General features: G+C 40.6%; 1 non-coding gene and 1 pseudogene across 1 annotated transcript; one reads left to right on the top strand and one right to left on the bottom strand.

Annotated features, from left to right (window-relative positions):
- Positions 1-11690: 11690 nt before the first annotated feature.
- Positions 11691-11869, top strand: LOC135009227 (U1 spliceosomal RNA; annotated as a pseudogene).
- Positions 11870-15121: 3252 nt separating this feature from the next.
- LOC135009140 (U1 spliceosomal RNA) lies at positions 15122-15284 on the bottom strand. Its single transcript, XR_010208725.1, has one exon. It is a non-coding gene; the product is annotated as a U1 spliceosomal RNA (small nuclear RNA).
- Positions 15285-25082: the final 9798 nt, after the last annotated feature.

The raw sequence follows: 25082 nt of genomic DNA on the forward strand, positions 1-25082 counted from the left end.
GGTTAGGGCGACCAGTTCAGCAACCTGGGCTGAGTGAGGTGGGCCTAGCGGTTCCGCTTCTATGGTGCCTTGGTCATCTACGACTGCGTATCCAGTACACAAGTCTCCCGAGTCTGACTGTCTGTGACAACTACCGTCCGTGTAGAAAGTTAGATCTACATTTTCCAGCGGGTTGTCACTGATGTCAGGCCTTGCGGTAAAATTTTGGGTCAAATATTCCATACAATCATGTGTGTCCTCCTGTGTGTTAAATTCTCCTTCCCCACCACTCTCATCCTCCACCCTTTGTGCCTGTCCAGGCACACCTGGGAGATATGTTGCAGGATTTAATGCACTGCATCTCCTTATGGTGATGTTTACGGGGGCCATTAGTGCCAATTCCCATCTTGTAAACCGCGCTGATGAGACGTGCCTGGTTTGGGCAGAATTTAGCAAGGCTGACACTGCATGTGGTGTATGAATTGTGAGGTTGTGACCTAGCACTACATCTTCGCTTTTCGTTACTAGCAATGCTATCGCAGCGACGCTTCGCAAGCATGTGGGGAGGGATCGCGCTACCGTGTCTAGCTGAGCGCTGTAGTATGCTACTGGCCTGCTGGCATCACCGTGCTTTTGGGTTAAGACGCCTGCCGCGCAACCAGCACTTTCTGTTCCGTACAGCTCAAAGGGTTTCCCATAGTCTGGCATACCTAATGCTGGTGCCTGCGTTAGGCACTGTTTAAGTCTCTCAAATGCCATCTCGGACTCGTCTGTATGCGAAATCCGATCAGGTTTGTTTGAGGAGACCATCTCCTGCAGAGGTAACGCTAGAATGGAAAACCCTGGGATCCAGTTACGGCAATACCCACACATTCCTAAAAATGTTCTGATCTGTTGCTGGGTTTTTGGCAGAGTCATGTCTCTAATTGCTTGAATTCTATCAGTGGTCAGGTGTCTCAGTCCTTGTGTTAGACAGTGTCCCAAATATTTTACCTTAGTTTGGCATAATTGCAACTTGTCTTTGGAAACCTTGTGTCCTGTGTCTGAAAGATGAAACAGGAGCTGTTTCGTATCCTTCAGGGATGCTTCCAATGAATCAGAACACAGTAGTAGATCATCCACGTACTGTATTAATACTGATCCACTCTCTGGTTGGAAAGACTGTAAACAATCATGCAAAGCCTGGGAAAATATACTTGGACTGTCTATGAAACCTTGTGGTAATCGAGTCCATGTGTATTGGACTCCTCTGTATGTGAATGCAAACAAATATTGGCTGTCAGGGTGCAGAGGTACCGAAAAGAAAGCGGAGCAGAGGTCAATAACAGTGAAAAATTTCGCAGTGGGAGGGATTTGCATAAGGATGACAGCTGGATTTGGCACTACGGGGAACTGACTCTCAACTATTTTGTTGATCCCCCTTAGATCCTGCACTAGCCGGTAACCACTCCCCCCACTCTTTTTCACAGGGAAGATGGGACTATTGGCAGTGCTGGACGTTCTTACCAGAATACCCTGTTGTAGCAAGCGCTCTATTACGGGATACACTCCTAACTCCACCTCTGGCTTCAGAGGGTACTGTGGGATTTTTGGAGCTATCCTACCATCTTTTACTTGTACAACTACTGGAGCTACGTTTGCCATTAATCCAGTGTCCTGTCCATCTTTAGTCCAAAGTGACTCTGGTATCTGGGATGTCATTTCTTCTACTTTGGATGGAGTCCTATTTGTCATAATGGTATGTGACATTAATTTTGATGGGGAGTCTAACATGTCTCGCACTTCCTGAGCGTGATTCTCAGGTATGTCCAAGAATACACCTTCAGGAGTACAATAAATGACGCACCCCATTTTACACAATAAGTCTCTTCCCAGGAGATTAGTCGGTGCCGATGCAGCCAGCAAAAAGGAATGCTTGGTATGTAAAGGCCCTACTGTAATCTCGGCTGGTTTGCTAACAGGGTAGTGCTGGACTACTCCCGTTACCCCTATGGCTGGAATTGTCTTACCAGTGGTTCTCATGCCCACTGTCGAATTTATCACTGATTTGGCCGCCCCTGTGTCTACAAGAAAGTTTAATGATTTACCAGCTACATTGATTGCAATTTCAGGTTCACTCCCAAGGCTTGCAATCAATTTTACTGGCTGCAGATTACAGGTATGGCTACACCCCTATTGGGTATGGTGACCTCCCTGAATCCCGCTGGCAGCAACTACTTGTGAAGGGGTTAAATGGGAACTGCCAGGAGTTTGCCAGTCTCTGTTCGGGGGGTATCTTTTTGTTTCTCCTGCATGTGGCTCATAACTCCGTCTCTGCGGACCTTGCTCCCAATGTCGTGTGTCGTGTCGTTGTCTAGGGGGTTGGTAAGATCTTTGCGAATTTTTCGCTCTACAGTCTCGTGCTATGTGTCCCTGTTTATGACAAAAATAACATGTTACCACATTTGACTTACCCACAGGGTTTGGTGATATAAACACAGGCTGTTTTGTGGTCAGGGCCTGTATACTTACTGACATTAACTTATCACCTTGCGACTCCCTGTGTCTGGTGATATTCCGGTCGTGATCAATAGCAGCCTCTCTCAAAGTAGCCACTGACAGACCTCGCCAACATGGTTGCGTGGTCTGTACCCTTGTCTTTAATGCTTCTTTTAAACCATCCATTAGCACAGATACTGCTACTTCTTGATGGTTTGCATTGGTCCTAATGTCCTCTATGCCAGTGTACTTTGCCATTTCTAATAATGCCCGGTGAAAATAATCAGCAGCTGTTTCTGTCTCTTTTTGTTTAATGGAAAAAATTCTATTCCATTTGGCTACAGCTGGGAAATACTCCTTTAACTGTAAATTTATTCTTTTTACGTTATCTTTGTTGTACACATCTGTAAGAGGTACATCCAGATCCAATCCACAGTCAGCTAAAAATTGAGCTGAGTCGACATTGGAGGGTAAACATGCCCTCAGCAATATCTGCCAGTCTTTGTTATTGGGCTCTAAAGTGTTTCCTAGGTCTCTGATGTATTTTTGGCTAGCAACTAAGTCTTTTCTGGGGTCAGGGAATTCAGACACTATGGTCCTTAATTCCATTCTGGAAAATGGGATATACATGGCAATGTTCCTGATAGGAGTGACTCCTGATGTGTCAGTTTTCCCATTTGGAACAGCTATTACCCTAACAGGATTAAGTCTACTAACATCATTCTGTGTAGATTCTACAGCCTGTGGTGAAATGGTTTCAGCATAGTGTAAGGTGCCGTACTTACCCGTTGATACGACCTCACCTGTCCCTCCGCTAGGGGGCTTTGTTACTAATCTTATGGGTTGGGCCGTGCCTACTGTCATTTCTGATATAGTGGCTGCTAGAGAGAGCGCCGATATTGTTGCCGATTCGTCCTCTTGATCACACTCCTGGGGAAAGTTCAAAACAGGGTACAACTTGCACGGGTTAATGCTTGCATTGGTTAACTTATTAACATTATCCTTAACATTTATACAGTTGCTAAGTGCCTGTTTGTTACCCCCTGATGCGTCATTCTCCGCAACCAATTTCTCTCCTGATATGTATGGTGGCGGCGGGGCCGTGGCTATCAGTTTCCTGATAGGGCCAGATCCCGCCGCCAGAGCCAATCCTCTCTGTATTTCACCCTCCTGTTGCCATAGCTGCAAATAATCATAATGTTGGATTCGTCTCTTTGTTGATTTAATGAGACATATCCTCCTCCTTAAATTCATTAACACTTCTGGGCTGAAGCTACCTACTCTTGGGAATTTCTCCCCGTCATGTACTGTCATTCTCTCCCATTCATCACATAAAATTTCTGTATGTAAACCATATTTTTCACACATTACATACCTTGCCGACCCGACTGGTCGGTTTACTGAATCAACCCGAACCGAGGTTGATCGCCCCCTTCCTGAACAACTGGCCCCCATAATTTGCAGGTGTTGCTTGCTCTACCTCTGACCTTTATCTCAGGGTCTTCAGCGAACCCTTACAAAAAACCAAAATATTAAAAGATAGGTTGACGGTGAAGTTTACCGAGCACCTCACTCACTCGCCCACGCCGACCAATACGCCCACACACTGATATAGCGCTGGCGTACTCGACCCAGGGCCCCTATGAACCTCTATTTACTGGAACATGCGAGAGATATCCGAAGAACACTTACTCTTTCCAGTAACTATTGGTTGTTGGACAATTCCTGAGTGACCAGCGAACTTCCCTTCAGAAAATAAAAAATTACACAAATAACGTCAGAATGTACAAATAGTTTTATGACCGGGTTTGTACACAAATGGTACTGGTCAGACTAACTTAATGCACACAATTACGTGCGGTACAATCGTTCAGCACATAAGCAACTAATCTTATGTACGGAGCGACCAGTGGAATCGACATTCAGCAGCTGCGAATTCCTTCAGCCTGAGCTTTTTATGGCCTATATGGGTGTCGCACCAACCCTTCTTGGTGTTGTGCCTTGTCTCTATAGCGGACTTCCTTGTCTGCTGTACTTGGACCTCCTGGTCTGTTATGCGACCTCCTGGTCTGACCTCCTGGTCTGTTACAGTATGACCTCCTGGTCTGCTACACTCTAATGCTCAAATTTTATGTTTAACCAGAGATGCCTCCCTAGCCACCACGTATGTCACTTACACGTATGTACTTCACGAGAACTCGATGATTTCTGTGGTTCAATCCCCAAAATTGTAAAAACAAACACTCACTCACCACATACACACTTTTGTTTCTATTTCTATTTCTGCGCAGAAATTTTTCTTTAGACCAGATGTGTTGTAAATTTGGAGAAGGATCTGTTAATTTAAATTTCGGATTTAAAATAGATTTGCGCTATTTATCGCCTGTTGCGCTATTTATCGCTTGTTGCGCTATTTATCGCCTCTTGCGATATTTATCGCTTATTGCGCTATTTATCGCTTATTGTGCTATTTAAAAATCAACACTATCGTGTGATTTGAGTTACGTGGGCGTACCCAGACGCTCCGTTGCATAATTTACGCTGCGTGCGTCGGCCTTTGCGTACGCGAGTCTCAGCCTTTTGTTAGAGACACGTGTATACAAAACCAATGTCCACCGTAACACAACTAACACGTTTTATCAATGTAGATGATCCTCAGTCGTCTACCGTGCAACACACCAATCTCTCCTTTTACCTTTAGGTAGAGCTGCGTGTGTGCTTTACACTTTATCCCTTAACGCATTACTTTTACACTTTAACTATGAAATAGCGACAAATCTCTCTTAGCACGTTTTATCAATTATAAAATGGCAAACAGGAGAGTGATATATGAAAATACATGAATGAAAAAGAAATGCAGATATGCGTGTGTGCGTACGCAAGATAGAAATAAACAGTTTTAAAAGACACTAGTGTGTTGTTCTTACCTCCGGTTCCCGGATTCCTTCAGCACCCTTTACTAAGCGAAACAGACGCTTATCCCGTCAGCACTGCGAAGAATATGATCTCCCGCCCTTTGCTGATGGATAATGTCTGCTGAAATTACCTAGCAGAGATATGTGAAGGACAGGACGAGCCGCCAATTGATAAAGCTAAATATTTATCTTATTTAAAACCCTTTGTGAGGTCTAAGAACACTGTACGCTATTTGCGTATGGAGTACCGTAAGGGTACGCTCGTTGCGTAACAATCGCTTAGCCGTGGTCGAGACGCTCAAGCGTCACGTTCGCTCACGGCCAAGAGATCACAGGCAGGCACGCTATTGGCTGCTGACTAACGTAATGGTTCGCTATAGCGTAACGGACGCTGTATCGGGAGCGGGCTGCTCAAGCGATACAGACGCTCACGAGAATACGCTGTTGGTATCGGGCACACTTATAGGTGAGCGACTACCGTAATGCTACGCTATCAGCGTAGCGGACGCTCGAGACCACGAGGAGATCACGAGCGGCGCCGACGCTCACAATGTTAAACCTTTATGTCTAAACCACAAACAATGTAATTTGCTGTAAAACCTTAGTGTAGAGATAGGGTGTAAATGCAACACTGTATAACCTTATTAACTCAAAAGCTGTTCGAGCGTCACCGACGCTCTGAGAATACTTAACACTATAAGAAATACACAAATACCGTGCTTAGGGTCCAACGCCTAATATATATATTATGAATGTTATACTTGCAAAAGAATTAATACAATACAAGTCATACACTACAATATAACATAGACTAACTAACCAGGTAACTACACAGTAAATACAATACAAGTACGTTTAAGAGAAAATGAGAGAAAGAGAAGAGAGAGAGAGAAAGATATGGCCCATAATAACAAGAAAAGACAATATGATTACGGAGAAAACTTACGCACAAAGGAAACGATCGCATGCGCCTCTGGACATCCAGCTCCCGATTTTCAGCAATGATAACCGATGAAGAGTGAGTGCTGGATGTGATCGGCCTGTCTATTTATGCCCCACACACAATACAATTCAATGGTCCCTACAATCTCATTGTTCATTGGACACAGGAATTCGTCTTCGCATTATAACAAAAGGTCATAGGTTGATTCATACAGGTGGGCTGTGACTATTTCCAACAGCTCAGGTGGGAGGGAAACTGGGTTTCCCGCCGCATGGATAAGTAAGTGCAAATACAGTAAATGTTCATAAACTTCTTATGTCCATAACTATTCGCACGAGCGATTGATCCGCTTCAAACCAACACCGGAATATTGCTAATTAAATACTCTTCCGATGGATACTAAACACCACTGTATTACTCCTGTCTGACCCTTCGTATCAAACAATGAGGGATCTCTCTGTCCAGGAACATACTACATTAACTAAACTTTCAGAATCTATCAAAGGGACCATAATCTACAAAATGCATTATATGGTGAAAATATGTAACGAAAGAGTCGCCCGCTAGACGCACACAATCTCTACCGTAAATGCGCATACCGTGCGCCTGCGGGTGCCCGCAACAGCGAGTATGCGCACGCACGGGAGAGCGCACGCATGCGCAGCAGGGACACATATGAGGTGCAAATATGGCAGTGTGCATCGTGATATTTTTCTGACTTTGACAGCTTACATGATTCTCCGCCCAGCGAAGAATTCTGGTGGCTTCCGCCATCGCCACTCTGCTCCTTGTGCCGCCTTGGCGGTTTACATGAACTAGTGCGGTGACGTTGTCTGACTGGATCAGAACTGGTTGGTCGCGAAGTAAGGTCTCCGCTTGACATAGGGCGTTGTATATGGCCCTTAGCTCCAGGATGTTGATGTGAAGACAAGTCTCCTGACTTGACCAAAGACCTTGGAAATTTCTTCCCTGTGTGGCTGCTCCCCAACCTCGGAGGCTCGCGTTCGTGGTCACCAGGATCCAGTCCTGAATGCCGAACCTGCGGCCCTCTAGAAGGTGAGCACTCTGCAGCCACCACAGGAGAGATACCCTGGCCCTGGGGGACAGGGTGATCAACTGATGAATCTGTAGATGTGACCCGGACCACTTGTCCAGTAGGTCCCATTGCAAGATCCTCGCATGGAACCTGCCGAAGGGAATGGCCTCGTATGATGCCACCATCATTCCCAGGACTCGAGTGCAGTGATGCACTGACACCTGTTTTGGTTTCAATAGGTTCCTGACCAGAGTCATGAGTTCCTGGGCCTTTTCTATCGGAAGATAAACCCTTTTCTGGTCCGTATCCAGAATAATGCCCAAGCAAAGTCAGACGAGTCGTAGGAACCAACTGCGACTTCGGGATATTGAGAATCCAGCCGTGTTGCTGTAACACCTTCAGTGAAAGTTATACGCTGTTCAGCAACTGCTCTCTTGATCTCGCTTTTATGAGGAGATCGTTCAAGTACGGGATAATTGTGACACCTTGCTTTCGCAGGAGCACCATAATTTCCGTCATTACCTTGGTGAAAATTCTCGGAGAAAATTCTGGAGAGACCAAACGGCAACGTCTGAAATTGGTAATGACAATACTGTACCGCAAATCTTAGGTACGCCTGATGAGGTGGATAAATGAGTACATGAAGGTATGCATCCTTTATGTCCAGAGATATCATAAAATCCCCCCCTTCTAGGCTGGCGATGACCGCTCTTAGCGATTCCATCTTGAACTTGAACCTTTTCAAGTATAGGTTCAGGGATTTTAAATTTAATATGGGTCTGACCAAACCGTCCGGTTTTGGGACTACAAACAGGGTCGAATAATTTCCATTTCCTTGTTGAAGCAGGGGAACCTTGACCACCACCTGTTGAAGATACAATTTGTGAATTGCATTTAACACTATCTCCCTTTCCTGGGGAGAAGATGGTAGGGCCGATTTGAAAAACCGGCGAGGAGGCACCTCTTCGAATTTCAGCTTGTAACCCTGAGAAACAATTTCTATTGCCTAGGGATCCACCTGCGAATGAACCCAGATGTGGCTGAAAACTCGAAGACGTGCCCCCAACTGGGCGGACTCCTTTAGCGGAGCCCCAGCGTCATGCGGTGGATTTTGTAGAGGCCGGGGAGGACTTCTGTTCCTGGGAACTAGCTGTGTTGTGCAGCTTCTTCCCTCTGCCCTTACCTCTGGCAAGAAAGGACACACCTCGTACTTTCTTGTTTCTCTGTGATCGAAAGGACTGCATTTGATAATGTGGTGCTTTCTTAGGCTGTGAGGGAATATAAGGCAAAAAATTTGATTTACCAGCTGTAGCTGTGGAGACTAGGTCCGAGAGACCTTCCCCAAACAATTCCTCACCCCTGTAAGGTAAAACCTCCATATACCTTTTTGAGTCGGCATCACCTGTCCATTGCCGGGTCCATAGGACTCGTCTAGCAGAAATTGACATAGCGTTTATTCTAGAACCCAGTAGACTAATGTCACTTTGAGCATCTCTTATATATAGGACAGCATCTTTTATATGCCCTATGGTCAATAACATAGCATCCTTATCTAGGGTCTCAATCTCTGCTGATAAGGTATCTGTCCATGCTGCCACCGCGCTACAACCCCGGCCGACGCAATTGCCGGTCTGAGTAAGGTACCAGAATGTGTGTAAATGGACTTTAGGGTAACCTCCTGCTTGCGGTCAGCATGGTCCCTGATGGTAGCCGTATCCTGGGATGGCAGCGCTACCTTTTTGGATAAGCGTGTCAATGCTTTATCCACCCTAGGGGAGGATTCCCACCGTATCCTGTCCATTGGCGGGAAAGGATACGCCATAAGAATCCTTTTGGGAATCTGCAGCTTTTTGTCTGGAGATTCCCAAGCTTTTTCACATAATTCGTTCAACTCATGTGAGGGGGGAAAGGTTATCTCAGGTTTCTTTCCCTTATAGATGTGTACCCTCGTGTCAGGGACAGGGGACTCTGTGATGTGCAAAACATCTTTTATTGCAATAATCATATATCGAATACATTTAGCCAATTTTGGCTGTAACTTTGCATCATCGTAGTCGACACTGGAGTCAGAATCCGTGTCGGTATCTGTGTCAACTATTTGGGATAGTGGGCGCTTTTGAGACCCCGAAGGTCCCTGCGACATAGGGACAGGCATGGGTTGACTCCCTGACTGTTCCCTAGCTTCAGCTTTGTCTAATCTCTTGTGTAATAAGTTTACATTAGCACTTAAAACATTTCACATATCCATTCAGTCAGGTGTCGGCGTTGTCGATGGAGACACCACATTAATTTGCTCCTGCTCCTCTCTAGGAGAGCCTTCTACCTCAGACATGTCGACACACGTGTACCGACACACCATACACTCAGGGAATCCTCTTATCTGAGGACAGTTCCCCAACAAGGCCCTTTGGAGAGACAGAGAGAGAGAGTATGCCAGCACACACCCCAGCGCTATATGACCCAGGAAAAAAACACAATAATTTTATGTTTACCCAGTAGCGCTGTATTTCCATATATATATGCGCCTAATTATGTGCCCCCCTCTTCTTTAAGACCCTCTTTCTACCGTGGTATAAGCAGGGGAGAGTCCGTGGAGCTTCCCCTCAGCGGTGCTGTGGAGAAAATGGTGCTGGTGAGTGCTGAGGGAGAAGCCCCACCCCCTCAGCGACGGGCTTCTGTCCCGCTCAAATATAGTAAAAAAATGGCGGGGGCTCTTATATATATATATACAGTGCCTAGCTGCATATATATTTATTTTGCCAAAGAGAGGTCTATATTGCTGCCCAGGGCGTCCCCCCTGAGCCCTTCACCCTTACACTGACTGCCGTGTGTGAGGTGTATGGGAGCAATGGAGCACAGCTTTACTGCTGTGCGTTACCTCAGTGAAGATCATGAAGTCTTCCGCCGCCTCTGAAGTCTTCTTTTCTTCTCATACTCACCCGGCTTCTATCTTCCGGCTCTGCGAGGGGGACGGCGGCGCGGCTCTGGGACGGACGGCGAGGGTGAGACCTGCGTACCGATCCCTCTGGAGCTAATGCTGTACAGTAGCCTAAGAAGCAGAGCCTATCAACTCACAGAAGTAGGTGTGCATCTCTCCCCTCCGCCCCTCGATGTAGGGAGTCTGTTGCCAGCAGGCTCCCTGAAAATAAAAAAATCTAACAAATATACTTTCTGTCAGGAAACTCAGGAGAGCTCCCTGAAAAGCACCCAGTCTCCTCTGGGCACAGTAGTAAACTGAGGTCTGGAGGAGGGGCATAGAGGGAGGAGCCAGTGCACACCCAGATCTAAAGTCTTTCTTTAAGTGCCCATGTCTCCTGCGGAGCCCGTCTATCCCCCATGGTCCTTACGGAGTCCCCAGCATCCTCTAGGACGTAAGAGAAAAATTATGCTGGCAGAAAAATCCAATTGAGTGATTAAACAGCTCCAGAGCTGCTCTGTAAGGCAAGTAAAAGGGTGTGGGCCCTGCAGCACTACCTGTAGTTTGCATTGTGCACTGGAAGCCTAGTTTGCTGTCTGTTTCCACTTCTTTTTTCTTGAGCCCCTCCCGTCTATACCCTTGTGCACTATCCTGACTTCTCCTCCCGTCTGCTTACTTTGTGCCTTCCAATGCACAATGCAAACTACAGGTAGTGCTGCAGGGCCCACACCCTTTTACTTGCCTTACAGAGCAGCTCTTGAGCTGTTACAGTGCCCAGCTGCTGCAAGAAATCAGCGTGAATGCTTCAGGGGCTGGGGCATGGCCAACATGAGCCCCACACCGAAGGAGGGTGGGGGTGTTTAATGCGAACTAGGGGTCTCGCACAATGCGAACTACAGGTAGTGCTGCAGGGCCCACACCCTTTTACTTGCCTTACACAGCAGCTCTGGAGCTGTTACAGTGCCCAGCTGCTGCAAGAAATCAGCTTGAATGCTTCAGGGGCTGGGGCATAGCCAACATGAGCCCCACACCGACGGAGGGTGGAGGTGTTTAATGCAAACTAGGGGTCATCCAAGTGCCGCAAAAGGCCGCCATGCCCTGCACGCCCCTTTTCTCTTTTCATATGCAGACGAGGGTTGAAGCCAACTTTGACCCACTGCTTGGATGACATCGCCATATGCAAATCCATCTGCTGCAGGCCTTCCCCCAGGAATGCTTGCACTAGTTGTTGCATTTGGTTTGTTGTTTGGGGGTGCTTCAGTATTAGGCAGCCTTCTGCCCTCCCATGTTCATCTGAAAATATGTGTTCTCCCTGCAGTTGTTGTCCCCAGATGAGAGTTCCCTTGTGCTGCCTCAGTTGAATCTCCTTTACTTGACAGAGATGTGCCTGAGCAGCGGCCCTCCCCAGCCCTATCCCAAATCATACTTATTTTGCATAGGAGATACCATGGTCATGAAGACTGTTCTCCAAGGGTGTGGTTCATTCATTGCATTCTGGGTATGCTGACCCCTGTGATTTCCCCAAATGTGGGAAACTCGACTGCATTATTTAATGCGAACTAGGGGTCATCCAAGCACCGCAAAAGGCCGCCATGCCCTGCATACCCCTTTTCTCTTTTCATAAGCAGACGAGGTTTGAAGCCAACTTTGACCCACTGCTTGGATGACATCACTTGCTGCCTTTCCAATGAAGCAAGTTTAATTTAATAATAGGTGAAAAACCATCCCTACAAAGGTGTTAATCAGATACTTGGCTTTGTGGACACTTTTCAGAGCACAAATTTGTTAGCATAAAAATAAAGCCAGAAAATGAAGAGCTGTTTAATCACTCAATTGGATTTTTCTGCCAGCATATTTCTTTTTCTCTGCAACCCACTGCTAAATTGTGCTTCGTGGCTGTTTTTTTTATAAAATCACTTAATCAAATCTAACTCTGATTACATCAGAGAAGGCCAGGTACCCTACACCATAAGAGGTGGTTTGAATTTTTTACTTGTCTACTTAAAGATCACCAAAATCTGATAACGAGGTCAATTACGTCCCTAGGTGGGATTGAACCACCAACCTTTTGGTTAACAACTGAACACGCTAACTGTTTGCGCCTCAGAGACACTTTGCAAAAGTACATACTGACAAAGGTTAATAAGCATTCATCTAGAATGTTTCCTAGAAAAACTTTAAAAAGTCAATAATCTGGAGAGTTTTTGTAAGATGTTCCTTCCATCAACCAATGAAGAAACACATTGGTACTTTCCCATGATGAGTGAGTGCTTCAGGATCTCTTGCACTTACATGTGCAGCAAAGGACTACAATGGAAGCATGCTGGGCCTATAACCCAGAGGTAGGCAGATTGCAACTGTCCTCTGCTATATGCATTTTTTTTGTTAATTAAAGTAATCCAAAACTGGGATTGATATTTTGGCTCTTTTATTTTTACTTAAAGTACAATAACTTTTACTGTTTTAATTTGTTTTAATAGTATATTGACAGTATTGTTTTCTTTCAAAAATCCACTTAATTTTCTTTACCCTATTATTAAAATGGTAATTGACAAAAACAAACTACATTGTCACCAGAAGAGCAATACAAAATGTACAAGTGATATATTAAAATCATCTTTTCAGCTTGAATTTCAATGATGCATTGAGGTAACGATTTTGTGAGAAACATCTTCACCCTTAAATAAAGATTTTCTTAATTCCCTACCTGTGTGCTAATTAGATATCACCTTGTTTTCACATTAAACAGACTTTCACATGAGAAAGCAGCAAGGATGCAGTGGCGTTAATGTTTCCTGGTGTCAACCTGTATTATTTCAGTAGACATTGAAATGAGGATGCATCTTGCTGCCTTTCCAATGAAGCAAGTTTAATTTAGTAATAGGTTAAAAACCATCCCTACAAAGGTGTTAATCAGAGACTTGGCTTTGTGGACACTTTTCAGAGAACAAATTTGTTAGCATAAAAATAAAGCCAGAAAATGAAGAGCTGTTTAATCACTCAATTGGATTTTTCTGCCAGCATTTTTCTTTTTCTCTGCAACCCACTGCTAAATTGTGCTTCCTAGCTGTTTTTTTTATAAAATCACTTAATCAAATCTAACTCTGATTACATCAGAGAAGGCCAGGTACCCTACACCATAAGAGGGGGTTTGAAATTTTGACTTGTCTACTTAAAGATCACCGAAATCTGATAACAAGGTCAATTACGTCCCTGGGTGGGATTGAACCACCAACCTTTTGGTTAATAGCCTTATACACTAAATGATTGCGCCACAGCGACACTTTTCAAAAGTACATACTGACAAAGGCTAATAAGCATTCATCTAGAACGTTTCCTAGAAACATTTTAAAAAGTCAATAATGTGGAGAGTTTTTGTAAGATGTTTCTTCCATCAACCAATGAAGAAACACATTGGTACTTTCCTATGATGAGTGAGTGCTTCAGGATCTCTTGCACTTACATGTGCAGCAGAGTACTGTAATGGAAGCATGCTGGGTCCATAACCCAGAGGTAGGCAGATTGAAACTATCCTCTGCTATATGCATTGTTTTTATTAATTAAAGTAATCCAAAACTGGGATTGATATTTTTGCTCTTTTATTTTTACTTAAAGTACAATAACTTTTACCATTTTAATTTGTTTTAATAGTATATTGACAGTATTGTTTTCTTTCAAAAATCCAATTAATTTTCTTTACCCGATTATTAAAATGGTAATTGACAAAAACAATCTACATTGTCACCAGAAGAGCAATACAAAATGTACAAGTGATATATTAAAATCATCTTTCCAGCTTGAATTTCAATGATGCCTTGGTGCAACAATTTTGTGAGAAACATCTTCACCCATAAAGAAAGATTTTCTTAATTCCTTACCTGTGTGCTGATTAGATATCACCTTGTTTTCACATTAAACAGACTTCCCCATGAGGAAGCAGCAAGGATGCAGTGACGTTTATGTTTCCTGGTGTCAACCTGTATTATTTCAGTAGACATTGAAATGAGGATGCATCTTGCTGCCTTTCCAATGAAGCAAGTTTAATTCAGTAATAGGTGAAAAACCATTCCTACAAAGGTGTTAATCAGAGACTTGGCTTTGTGGACACTTTTCAGAGAGCAAATTTGTTAGCATAAACATAAAATCAGAAAATGAAGAGCTGTTTAATCACTCAATTGGACTTTTCTGCCAGCATAATTTTTTTTCTCTGCAACCCACTGCTAAATTGTGCTTCCTAGCTGTTTTTTATAAAATCACTTAATCAAATCTAATTCTGATTACATCAGAGAAGGCCGGGTACCCTACACCATAAGAGGGGGTTTGAAATTTTGACTTGTCTACTTAAAGATCACCAAAATCTGATAACAAGGTCTATTACGTCCCTGGGTGGGATTGAATCACCAACCTTTAGGTTAATAGCCATACACACTAACTGATTGCGCCACAGCGACACTTTGCAAAAGTACATACTGACAAAGGCTAATAAGCATTCATCTAGAACGTTTCCTAGAAAAACTTTAAAAAGTCAATAATCTGGAGAATTTTTGTAAGAAACACATTGGTACATTCCCATGATGAGTGAGTGCTTCAGGATCTCTTGCACTTACATGGGCTATTAACCAAAAGGTTCCCACCCAGTGATGTAATTGACCTTGTGATCAGATTTTGGTGATCTTTAAGTAGACAAGTCAAAATTTCAAACCCCCTCTTATGGTGTAGGGTACCTGGCCTTCTCTGACGTAATCAGAGTTAGATTTAATTAAGGTGCACAAGGGAATAGAAGGGAGCGGTTTAAGAAAAGAGAAGTGGAAACAGACAGCAAACTAGGCTGGAGAGAGACCTGAGACAAAGAGATCTGAATTATACGAGAGCCGACCAGGGGAAACACAAATTATGCAGTCAAGTTTCCCACATTTGGGGAAATCGCAGGAGCAGCACACCCAGAGTGCAATGGGTGAGCCTTTCCCTGGGAGAAGCACCTTCCTGATCATAGTATCTCACCTGGCAGGTAAGTAGGAGTTGGGCTAGTGCTGGGGAGGGTCGCTGCTCGGGTACCCCCCTGTCAAGTGAAGGAGATCCAACTGAGGCAGCACAAGGGAACTCTCGAAAGAAGAACAAGGCTAGAGGAAGATCTGAGACAAAGAAATCTGACTTTTACCAGAGCTGACCAGAGGAAAGCACAAACACAGTACCCCACTACCACCAGGAAACATTAACGCCACTGCATCCTTGCTGCTTTCTCATGTGGAAGTCTATTTAATGTGAAAACAAGGTGATATCTAATTAGCACACAGAAAAGAAAATTAAGTGAATTTTTGAAAGAAAACAATACTGTCAATATACTATTAAAACAAATTAAAATGGTAAAAGTTATTGTACTTTAAGTAAAAATAAAAGAGCAAAAATATCAATCCCAGTTTTGGATTACTTTAATTAACAAAAAAAATGCATATAGCAGAGGATAGTTTCAATCTTTCTACCTCTGGGTTATGGGCCCAGCATGCTTCCATTGCAGTACTCTGCTGCACATGTAAGTGCAAGAGATCCTGAAGCACTCACTCATCATGGGAAAGTACCAATGTGTTTCTTCATTGGTTGATGGCAGAAACATCTTACAAAAACACTCCAGATTATTGACTTTTTAAAGTTTTTCTAGGAAACGTTCTAGATGATTGTTTATTAGCCTTTGTCAGTATGTAATTTTGCAAAGTGTCGCTGTGGCGCAATCAGTTAGTGTGTATGGCTATTAACCAAAAGGTTGGTGGTTCAATCCCACCCAGGGATGTAATTGACTTTGTTATCAGATTTTGGTGATCTTTAAGTAGACAAGTCAAAATTTCAATCCCCCTGTTATGGTGTTAGGTATTTAGACTTCTCTGATGTAATCAGAGTTAGATTTGATTCAGTGATTTTATAAAAACAGCTAGGAAGCACAATTTAGCAGTGGGTTGCAGAGAAAAAGAAATATGCTGGCAAAAAAATCCAATTGAGTGATTAAACAGCTCTTGGATGGTTTTTCACCTATTACTAAATTAAACTTGCTTCATTGGAAAGGCAGCAAGATGCATCCTCATTTCAATATCTACTGAAATAATACAGGTTGACACCAGGAAACATTAACGCCACTGCATCCTTGCTGCTTTCTCATGTGGAAGTCTGTTTAATGTGAAAACAAGGTGATATCTAATTAGCACACAGGTAAGGAATTAAGAAAATCTTTATTAAAGGGTGAAGATGTTTCTCACAAAATCGTTGCCCCAATGCATCATTGAAATTCAAGCTGGAAAGATGATTTTAATATATCACTTGTACATTTTGTATTGCTCTTCTGGTGACAATGTAGTTTGTTTTTGTCAATTACCATTTTAATAATCGGGTAAAGAAAATTAATTGGATTTTTGAAAGAAAACAATACTGTCAATATACTATTAAAACAAATTAAAATGGTAAAAGTTATTGTACTTTAAGTAAAAATAAAAGAGCAAAAATATCAATCCCAGTTTTGGATTACTTTAATTAACAAAAAAAAATGCATATAGCAGAGGATAGTTTCAATCTGCCTACCTCTGGGTTATGGACCCAGCATGCTTCCATTACAGTACTCTGCTGCACATGTAAGTGCAAGAGGTCCTGAAGCACTCACTTATCATGGGAAAGTTCCAATGTGTTTCTTCATTGGTTGATGGAAGAAACATCTTACAAAAACTCTCCACTTTATTGACTTTTTAAAATGTTTCTAGGAAACGTTCTAGATGAATGCTTATTAGCATTTGTCAGTATGTACTTTTGCAAAGTGTCGCTGTGGCGCAATCAGTCTGTGTGTATGGTTATTAACCAAAAGGTTGGTGGTTCAATCCCACCCAGGGACGTAATTGACCTTGTTATCAGATTTTGGTGATCTTTAAGTAGACAAGTCAAAATTTCAAACCCCCTGTTATGGTGTAGGGTACCTGGCCTTCTCTGATGTAATCAGAGTTAGATTTGATTCAGTGATTTTATAAAAACAGCTAGGAAGCACAATTTAGCAGTGGGTTGCAGAGAAAAAGAAATATGCTGGCAAAAAAATCCAATTGAGTGATTAAACAGCTCTTCATTTTCTGGCTTTATTTTTATGCTAACAAATTTGTTCTCTGAAAAGTGTCCACAAAGCCAAGTCTCTGATTAACACCTTTGTAGGGATGGTTTTTCACCTATTACTAAATTAAACTTGCTTCATTGGAAAGGCAGCAAGATGCATCCTCATTTCAATGTCTACTGAAATAATACAGGTTGACACCAGGAAACATTAACGCCACTGCATCCTTGCTGCTTTCGCATGTGGAAGTCTGTTTAATGTGAAAACAAGGTGATATCTAATTAGCACACAGGTAAGGAATTAAGAAAATCTTTATTTAAGGGTGAAGATGTTTCTCACAAAATCGTTGCCCCAATGCATCATTGAAATTCAAGCTGGAAAGATGATTTTAATATATCACTTGTACATTTTGTATTGCTCTTCTGGTGACAATGTAGTTTGTTTTTGTCAATTACCATTATAAAAATAGGGTAAAGAAAATTAAGTGGATTTTTGAAAGAAAACAATACTGTCAATATACTATTAAAACAAATTAAAATGGTAAAAGTTATTGTACTTTAAAGTAAAAATAAAAGAGCAAAAATATCAATCCCAGTTTTGGATTACTTTAATTAACAATAAAAAATGCATATAGCAGAGGATAGTTTCAATCTGCCTACCTCTGGGTTATGGGCCCAGCATGTTTCCAATGCAGTACTCTGCTGCACATGTAGGTGCAAGAGATCCTGAAGCACTCACTCATCATGGGAAAGTACCAATGTGTTTCTTCGTTGGTTGATGGAAGAAACATCTTACAAAAACTCTCCAGATTATTGACTTTTTAAAGTTTTTCTAGGAAACGTTCTAGATGAATGCTTATTAGCCTTTGTCAGTATGTAAGTTTGCAAAGTGTCTCTGTGGCGCAATTGGTTAGTGTGTTTGGTTATTAATCAAAGGGTTGGTGGTTCAATCCCACCCAGGGATGTAATTGACCTTGTTATCAGATTTTGGTGATCTTTAAGTAGACTAGTCAAAATTTCAAACCCCCTCTTATGGTGTAGGGTACCTGGCCTTCTCTGATGTAATCAGAGTTAGATTTGATTAAGTGATTTTATAAAAAAACAGCTAGGAAGCACAATTTAGCAGTGGGTTGCAGAGAAAAAGAAATATGCTGGCAGAAAAATCCAATTGAGTGATTAAACTGCTCTTCATTTTCTGGCTTTATTTTTATGCTAACTAATTTGTTCTCTGAAAAGTGTCCACAAAGCCAAGTGTCTGATTAACATCTTTGTAGGGATGGTTTTTCACCTATTACTAAATTAAACTTGCTTTATTGGAAAGGCAGCAAGATGCATCCTCATTTCAATATCTACGGAAATAATACAGGTTGACACCAGGAAACATTAACGCCACTGCATCTTTGCTGTTTTCTCATGTGGAAGTCTGTTTAATGTGAAAACAAGGTGATATCTAATTAGCACACAGGTAAGGAATTAAGAAAATCTTTATTTAAGGGTGAAGATGTTTCTCACAAAATCGTTGCACCAATGCATCATTGAAATTCAAGCTGGAAAGATGATTTTAATATATCACTTGTACATTTTGTATTGCTCTTCTGGTGACAATGTAGTTTGTTTTTGTCAATTACCATTTCAATAATCGGGTAAAGAAAATTAATTGGATTTTTGAAAGAAAACAATACTGTCAATATACTATTAAAACAAATTAAAATGGTAAAAGTTATTGTACTTTAAGTAAAAATAAAAGAGCACAAATATCAATCCCAGTTTTGGATTACTTTAATTAACAAAAAAAATGCATATAGCAGAGGATAGTTTCAATCTGCCTACCTCTGGGTTATGGACCCAGCATGCTTCCATTACAGTACTCTGCTGCACATGTAAGTGCAAGAGATCCTGAAGCACTCACTCATCATGGGAAAGTACCAATGTGTTTCTTCATTGGTTGATGGAAGAAACATCTTACAAAAACTCTCCAGATTATTGACTATTTAAAGTTTTTATAGGAAACGTTCTAGATGAATGCTTATTAGCCTTTGTCAGTAAGTACTTTTGCAAAGTGTCGCTGTGGCTCAATCAGTTAGTGTGTATGGCTATTAACCAAAAGGTTGGTGGTTCAACCCCACCCAGGGACATAATTGACCTTGTTATCAGATTTTGTTGATCTTTAAGTAGACAAGTCAAAATTTCGAAAACCCCTGTTATGGTGTAGGGTACCTGGCCTTCTCTGATGTAATCAGAGTAAGATTTGATTCAGTGATTTTATAAAAACAGCTAGGAAGCACAATTTAGCAGTGGGTTGCAGAGAAAAAGAAATATGCTGGCAAAAAAATCCAATTGAGTGATTAAACAGCTCTTCATTTTCTGGCTTTATTTTTATGCTAACAAATTTGTTCTCTGAAAAGTGTCCACAAAGCCAAGTATCTGATTAACATCTTTGTAGGGATGGTTTTTCACCTATTACTAAATTAAACTTGCTTCATTGGAAAGGCAGCAAGATGCATCCTCATTTCAATATCTACTGAAATAATACAGGTTGACACCAGGAAACATTAACGCCACTGCATCCTTGCTGCTTTCTCATGTGGAAGTCTGTTTAATGTGAAAACAAGGTGATATCTAATTAGCACACAGGTAAGGAATTAAGAAAATCTTTATTTAAGGGTGAAGATTTTTCTCACAAAATCGTTGCCCCAATGCATCATTGAAATTCAAGCTGGAAAGATGATTTTAATATATCACTTGTACATTTTGTATTGCTCTTCTGGTGACAATGTAGTTTGCTTTTGTCAATTACCATTTTAATAATCGGGTAAAGAAAATTAATTGGATTTTTGAAAGAAAACAATACTGTCAATATACTATTAAAACAAATTAAAATGGTAAAAGTTATTGTACTTTAAGTAAAAATAAAAGAGCAAAAATATCAATCCCAGTTTTGGATTACTTTAATTAACAAAAAAAATGCATATAGCAGAGGATAGTTTCAATCTGCCTACCTCTGGGTTATGGACCCAGCATGCTTCCATTACAGTACTCTGCTGCACATGTAAGTGCAAGAGATCCTGAAGCACTCACTCATCATGGGAAAGTACCAATGTGTTTCTTCATTGGTTGATGGAAGAAACATCTTACAAAAACTCTCCACATTATTGACTTTTTAAAATGTTTCTAGAAATCGTTCTAGATGAATGCGTATTAGTCTTTGTCAGTAAGTACTTTTGCAAAGTGTCGCTGTGGCGCAATCAGTTAGTGTGTGAGGCTATTAACCAAAAGGTTGGTGGTTCAATCCCACCCAGGGACTTAATTGACCTTGTTAGCAGATTTTGGTGATCTTTAAGTAGACAAGTCAATATTTCAAACCCCCTGTTATGGTGTAGGGTACCTGGCCTTCTCTGATGTAATCAGAGTTAGATTTGATTTAGTGATTTTATAAAAACAGCTAGGAAGCACAATTTAGCAGTGAGTTGCAGAGAAAAAGAAATATGCTGGCAAAAAAATCCAATTGAGTGATTAAACAGCTCTTCATTTTCTGGCTTTATTTTTATGCTAACAAATTTGTTCTCTGAAAAGTGTCCACAAAGCCAAGTCTCTGATTAACATCTTTGTAGGGATGGTTTTTCACCTATTACTAAATTAAACTTGCTTCATTGGAAAGGCAGCAAGATGCATCCTCATTTCAATGTCTACTGAAATAATACAGGTTGACACCAGGAAACATTAACGCCACTGCATCCTTGCTGCTTTCGGATGTGGAAGTCTGTTTAATGTGAAAACAAGGTGATATCTAATTAGCACACAGGTAAGGAATTAAGAAAATCTTTATTTAAGGGTGAAGGTGTTTCTCACAAAATCGTTGCCCCAATGCATCATTGAAATTCAAGCTGGAAAGATGATTTTAATATATCACTTGTACATTTTGTATTGCTCTTCTGGTGACAATGTAGTTTGTTTTTGTCAATTACCATTATAATAATAGGGTAAAGAAAATTAAGTGGATTTTTGAAAGAAAACAATACTGTCAATATACTATTAAAACAAATTAAAATGGTAAAAGTTATTGTACTTTAAGTAAAAATAAAAGAGCAAAAATATCAATCCCAGTTTTGGATTACTTTAATTAACAATAAAAAATGCATATAGCAGAGGATAGTTTCAATCTGCCTACCTCTGGGTTATGGGCCCAGCATGTTTCCAACGCAGTACTCTGCTGCACATGTAAGTGCAAGAGATCCTGAAGCACTCACTCATCATGGGAAAGTACCAATGTGTTTCTTCATTGGTTGATGGAAGAAACATCTTACAAAAACTCTCCAGATTATTGACTTTTTAAAGTTTTTCTAGGAAACGTTCTAGATGAATGCTTATTAGCCTTTGTCAGTATGTAAGTTTGCAAAGTGTCTCTGTGGCGCAATCGGTTAGTGTGTTTGGTTATTAATCAAAGGGTTGGTGGTTCAATACCACCCAGGGATGTAATTGACCTTGTTATCAGATTTTGGTGATCTTTAAGTAGACAAGTCAAAATTTCAAACCCCCTCTTATGGTGTAGGGTACCTGGCCTTCTCTGATGTAATCAGAGTTAGATTTGATTAAGTGATTTTATAAAAAAAACAGCTAGGAAGCACAATTTAGCAGTGGGTTGCAGAGAAAAAGAAATATGCTGGCAGAAAAATCCAATTGAGTGATTAAACAGCTCTTCATTTTCTGGCTTTATTTTTATGCTAACTAATTTGTTCTCTGAAAAGTGTCCACAAAGCCAAGTGTCTGATTAACATCTTTGTAGGGATGGTTTTTAACCTATTACTAAATTAAACTTGCTTCATTGGAAAGGCAGCAAGATGCATCCTCATTTCAATATCTACGGAAATAATACAGGTTGACACCAGGAAACATTAACGCCACTGCATCTTTGCTGTTTTCTCATGTGGAAGTCTGTTTAATGTGAAAACAAGGTGATATCTAATTAGCACACAGGTAAGGAATTAAGAAAATCTTTATTTAAGGGTGAAGATGTTTCTCACAAAATCGTTGCCCCAATGCATCATTGAAATTCAAGCTGGAAAGATGATTTTAATATATCACTTGTACATTTTGTATTGCTCTTCTGGTGACAATGTAGTTTGTTTTTGTCAATTACCATTATAATAATAGGGTAAAGAAAATTAAGTGGATTTTTGAAAGAAAACAATACTGTCAATATACTATTAAAACAAATTAAAATGGTAAAAGTTATTGTACTTTAAGTAAAAATAAAAGAGCAAAAATATCAATCCCAGTTTTGGATTACTTTAATTAACAATAAAAAATGCATATAGCAGAGGATAGTTTCATTCTGCCTACCTCTGGGTTATGGGCCCAGCATGTTTCCAATGCAGTACTCTGCTGCACATGTAAGTGCAAGAGATCCTGAAGCACTCACTCATCATGGGAAAGTACCAATGTGTTTCTTCGTTGGTTGATGGAAGAAACATCTTACAAAAACTCTCCAGATTATTGACTTTTTAAAGTTTTTCTAGGAAACATTCTAGATGAATGCTTATTAGCCTTTGTCAGTAAGCACTTTTGCAAAGTGTCGCTGTGGCGCAATCAGTTAGTGTGTACGGCTATTAACCAAAAGGTTGGTGGTTCAATCCCACCCAGGGACGTAATTGACCTTGTTATCAGATTTTGTTGATCTTTAAGTAGACAAGTCAAAATTTCGAAAACCCCTGTTATGGTGTAGGGTACCTGGCCTTCTCTGATGTAATCAGAGTTAGATTTGATTCAGTGATTTTATAAAAACAGCTAGGAAGCACAATTTAGCAGTGGGTTGCAGAGAAAAAGAAATATGCTGGCAAAAAAATCCAATTGAGTGATTAAACAGCTCTTCATTTTCTGGCTTTATTTTTATGCTAACAAATTTGTTCTCTGAAAAGTGTCCACAAAGCCAAGTATCTAATTAACATCTTTGTAGGGATGGTTTTTCACCTATTACTAAATTAAACTTGCTTCATTGGAAAGGCAGCAAGATGCATCCTCATTTCAATATCTACTGAAATAATACAGGTTGACACCAGGAAACATTAACGCCACTGCATCCTTGCTGCTTTCTCATGTGGAAGTCTGTTTAATGTGAAAACAAGGTGATATCTAATTAGCACACAGGTAAGGAATTAAGAAAATCTTTATTTAAGGGTGAAGATGTTTCTCACAAAATCGTTGCCCCAATGCATCATTGAAATTCAAGCTGGAAAGATGATTTTAATATATCACTTGTACATTTTGTATTGCTCTTCTGGTGACAATGTAGTTTGCTTTTGTCAATTACCATTTTAATAATCGGGTAAAGAAAATTAATTGGATTTTTGAAAGAAAACAATACTGTCAATATACTATTAAAACAAATTAAAATGGTAAAAGTTAATGTACTTTAAGTAAAAATAAAAGAGCAAAAATATCAATCCCAGTTTTGGATTACTTTAATTAACAAAAAAAAATGCATATAGCAGAGGATAGTTTCAATCTGCCTACCTCTGGGTTATGGACCCAGCATGCTTCCATTACAGTACTCTGCTGCACATGTAAGTGCAAGAGATCCTGAAGCACTCACTCATCATGGGAAAGTACCAATGTGTTTCTTCATTGGTTGATGGAAGAAACATCTTACAAAAACTCTCCACATTATTGACTTTTTAAAATGTTTCTAGGAATCGTTCTAGATGAATGCTTATTAGCCTTTGTCAGTAAGTACTTTTGCAAAGTGTCACTGTGGCGCAATCAGTTAGTGTGTAAGGCTATTAACCAAAAAGTTGGTGGTTCAATCCCACCCAGGGACTTAATTGATCTTGTTATCAGATTTTGGTGATCTTTAAGTAGACAAGTCAAAATTTCAAACCCCCTGTTATGGTGTAGGGTACCTGGCCTTCTCTGATGTAATCAGAGTTAGATTTGATTCAGTGATTTTATAAAAACAGCTAGGAAGCACAATTTAGCAGTGGGTTGCAGAGAAAAAGAAATATGCTGGCAGAAAAATCCAATTGAGTGATTAAACAGCTCTTCATTTTCTGGCTTTATTTTTATGCTAACTAATTTGTTCTCTGAAAAGTGTCCACAAAGCCAAGTATCTGATTAACATATTTGTAGGGATGGTTTTTCATCTATTACTAAATTAAACTTGCTTCATTGGAAAGGCAGCAAGATGCATCCTCATTTCAATATCTACTGAAATAGTACAGGTTGACACCAGGAAACATTAACGCCACTGCATCCTTGCTGCTTTCTCATGTGGAAGTCTGTTTAATGTGAAAACAAGGTGATATCTAATTAGCACACAGGTAAGGAATTAAGAAAATCTTTATTTAAGGGTGAAGATGTTTCTCACATAATCGTTGCCCCAATGCATCATTGAAATTCAAGCTGGAAAGATGATTTTAATGTATCACTTGTACATTTTGTATTGCTCTTCTGGTGACAATGTAGTTTGTTTTTGTCAATTACCATTTTAATAATCGGGTAAAGAAAATTAATTGGATTTTTTAAAGAAAACAATACTGTCAATATACTATTAAAACAAATTAAAATGGTAAAAGTTATTGTACTTTAAGTAAAAATAAAAGCTAAAATATCAATCCCAGTTTTGGATTACTTTAATGAACAAAAAAAAATGCATATAGCAAAGGATAGTTTCAATCTGCCTACCTCTGGGTTATGGGCCCAGCATGCTTCCATTGCAGTACTCTGCTGCACATGTAAGTGCAAGAG

Source organism: Pseudophryne corroboree, unplaced genomic scaffold, assembly GCF_028390025.1.
Source record: "Pseudophryne corroboree isolate aPseCor3 unplaced genomic scaffold, aPseCor3.hap2 scaffold_225, whole genome shotgun sequence".
Lineage (NCBI taxonomy): Eukaryota > Metazoa > Chordata > Amphibia > Anura > Myobatrachidae > Pseudophryne > Pseudophryne corroboree.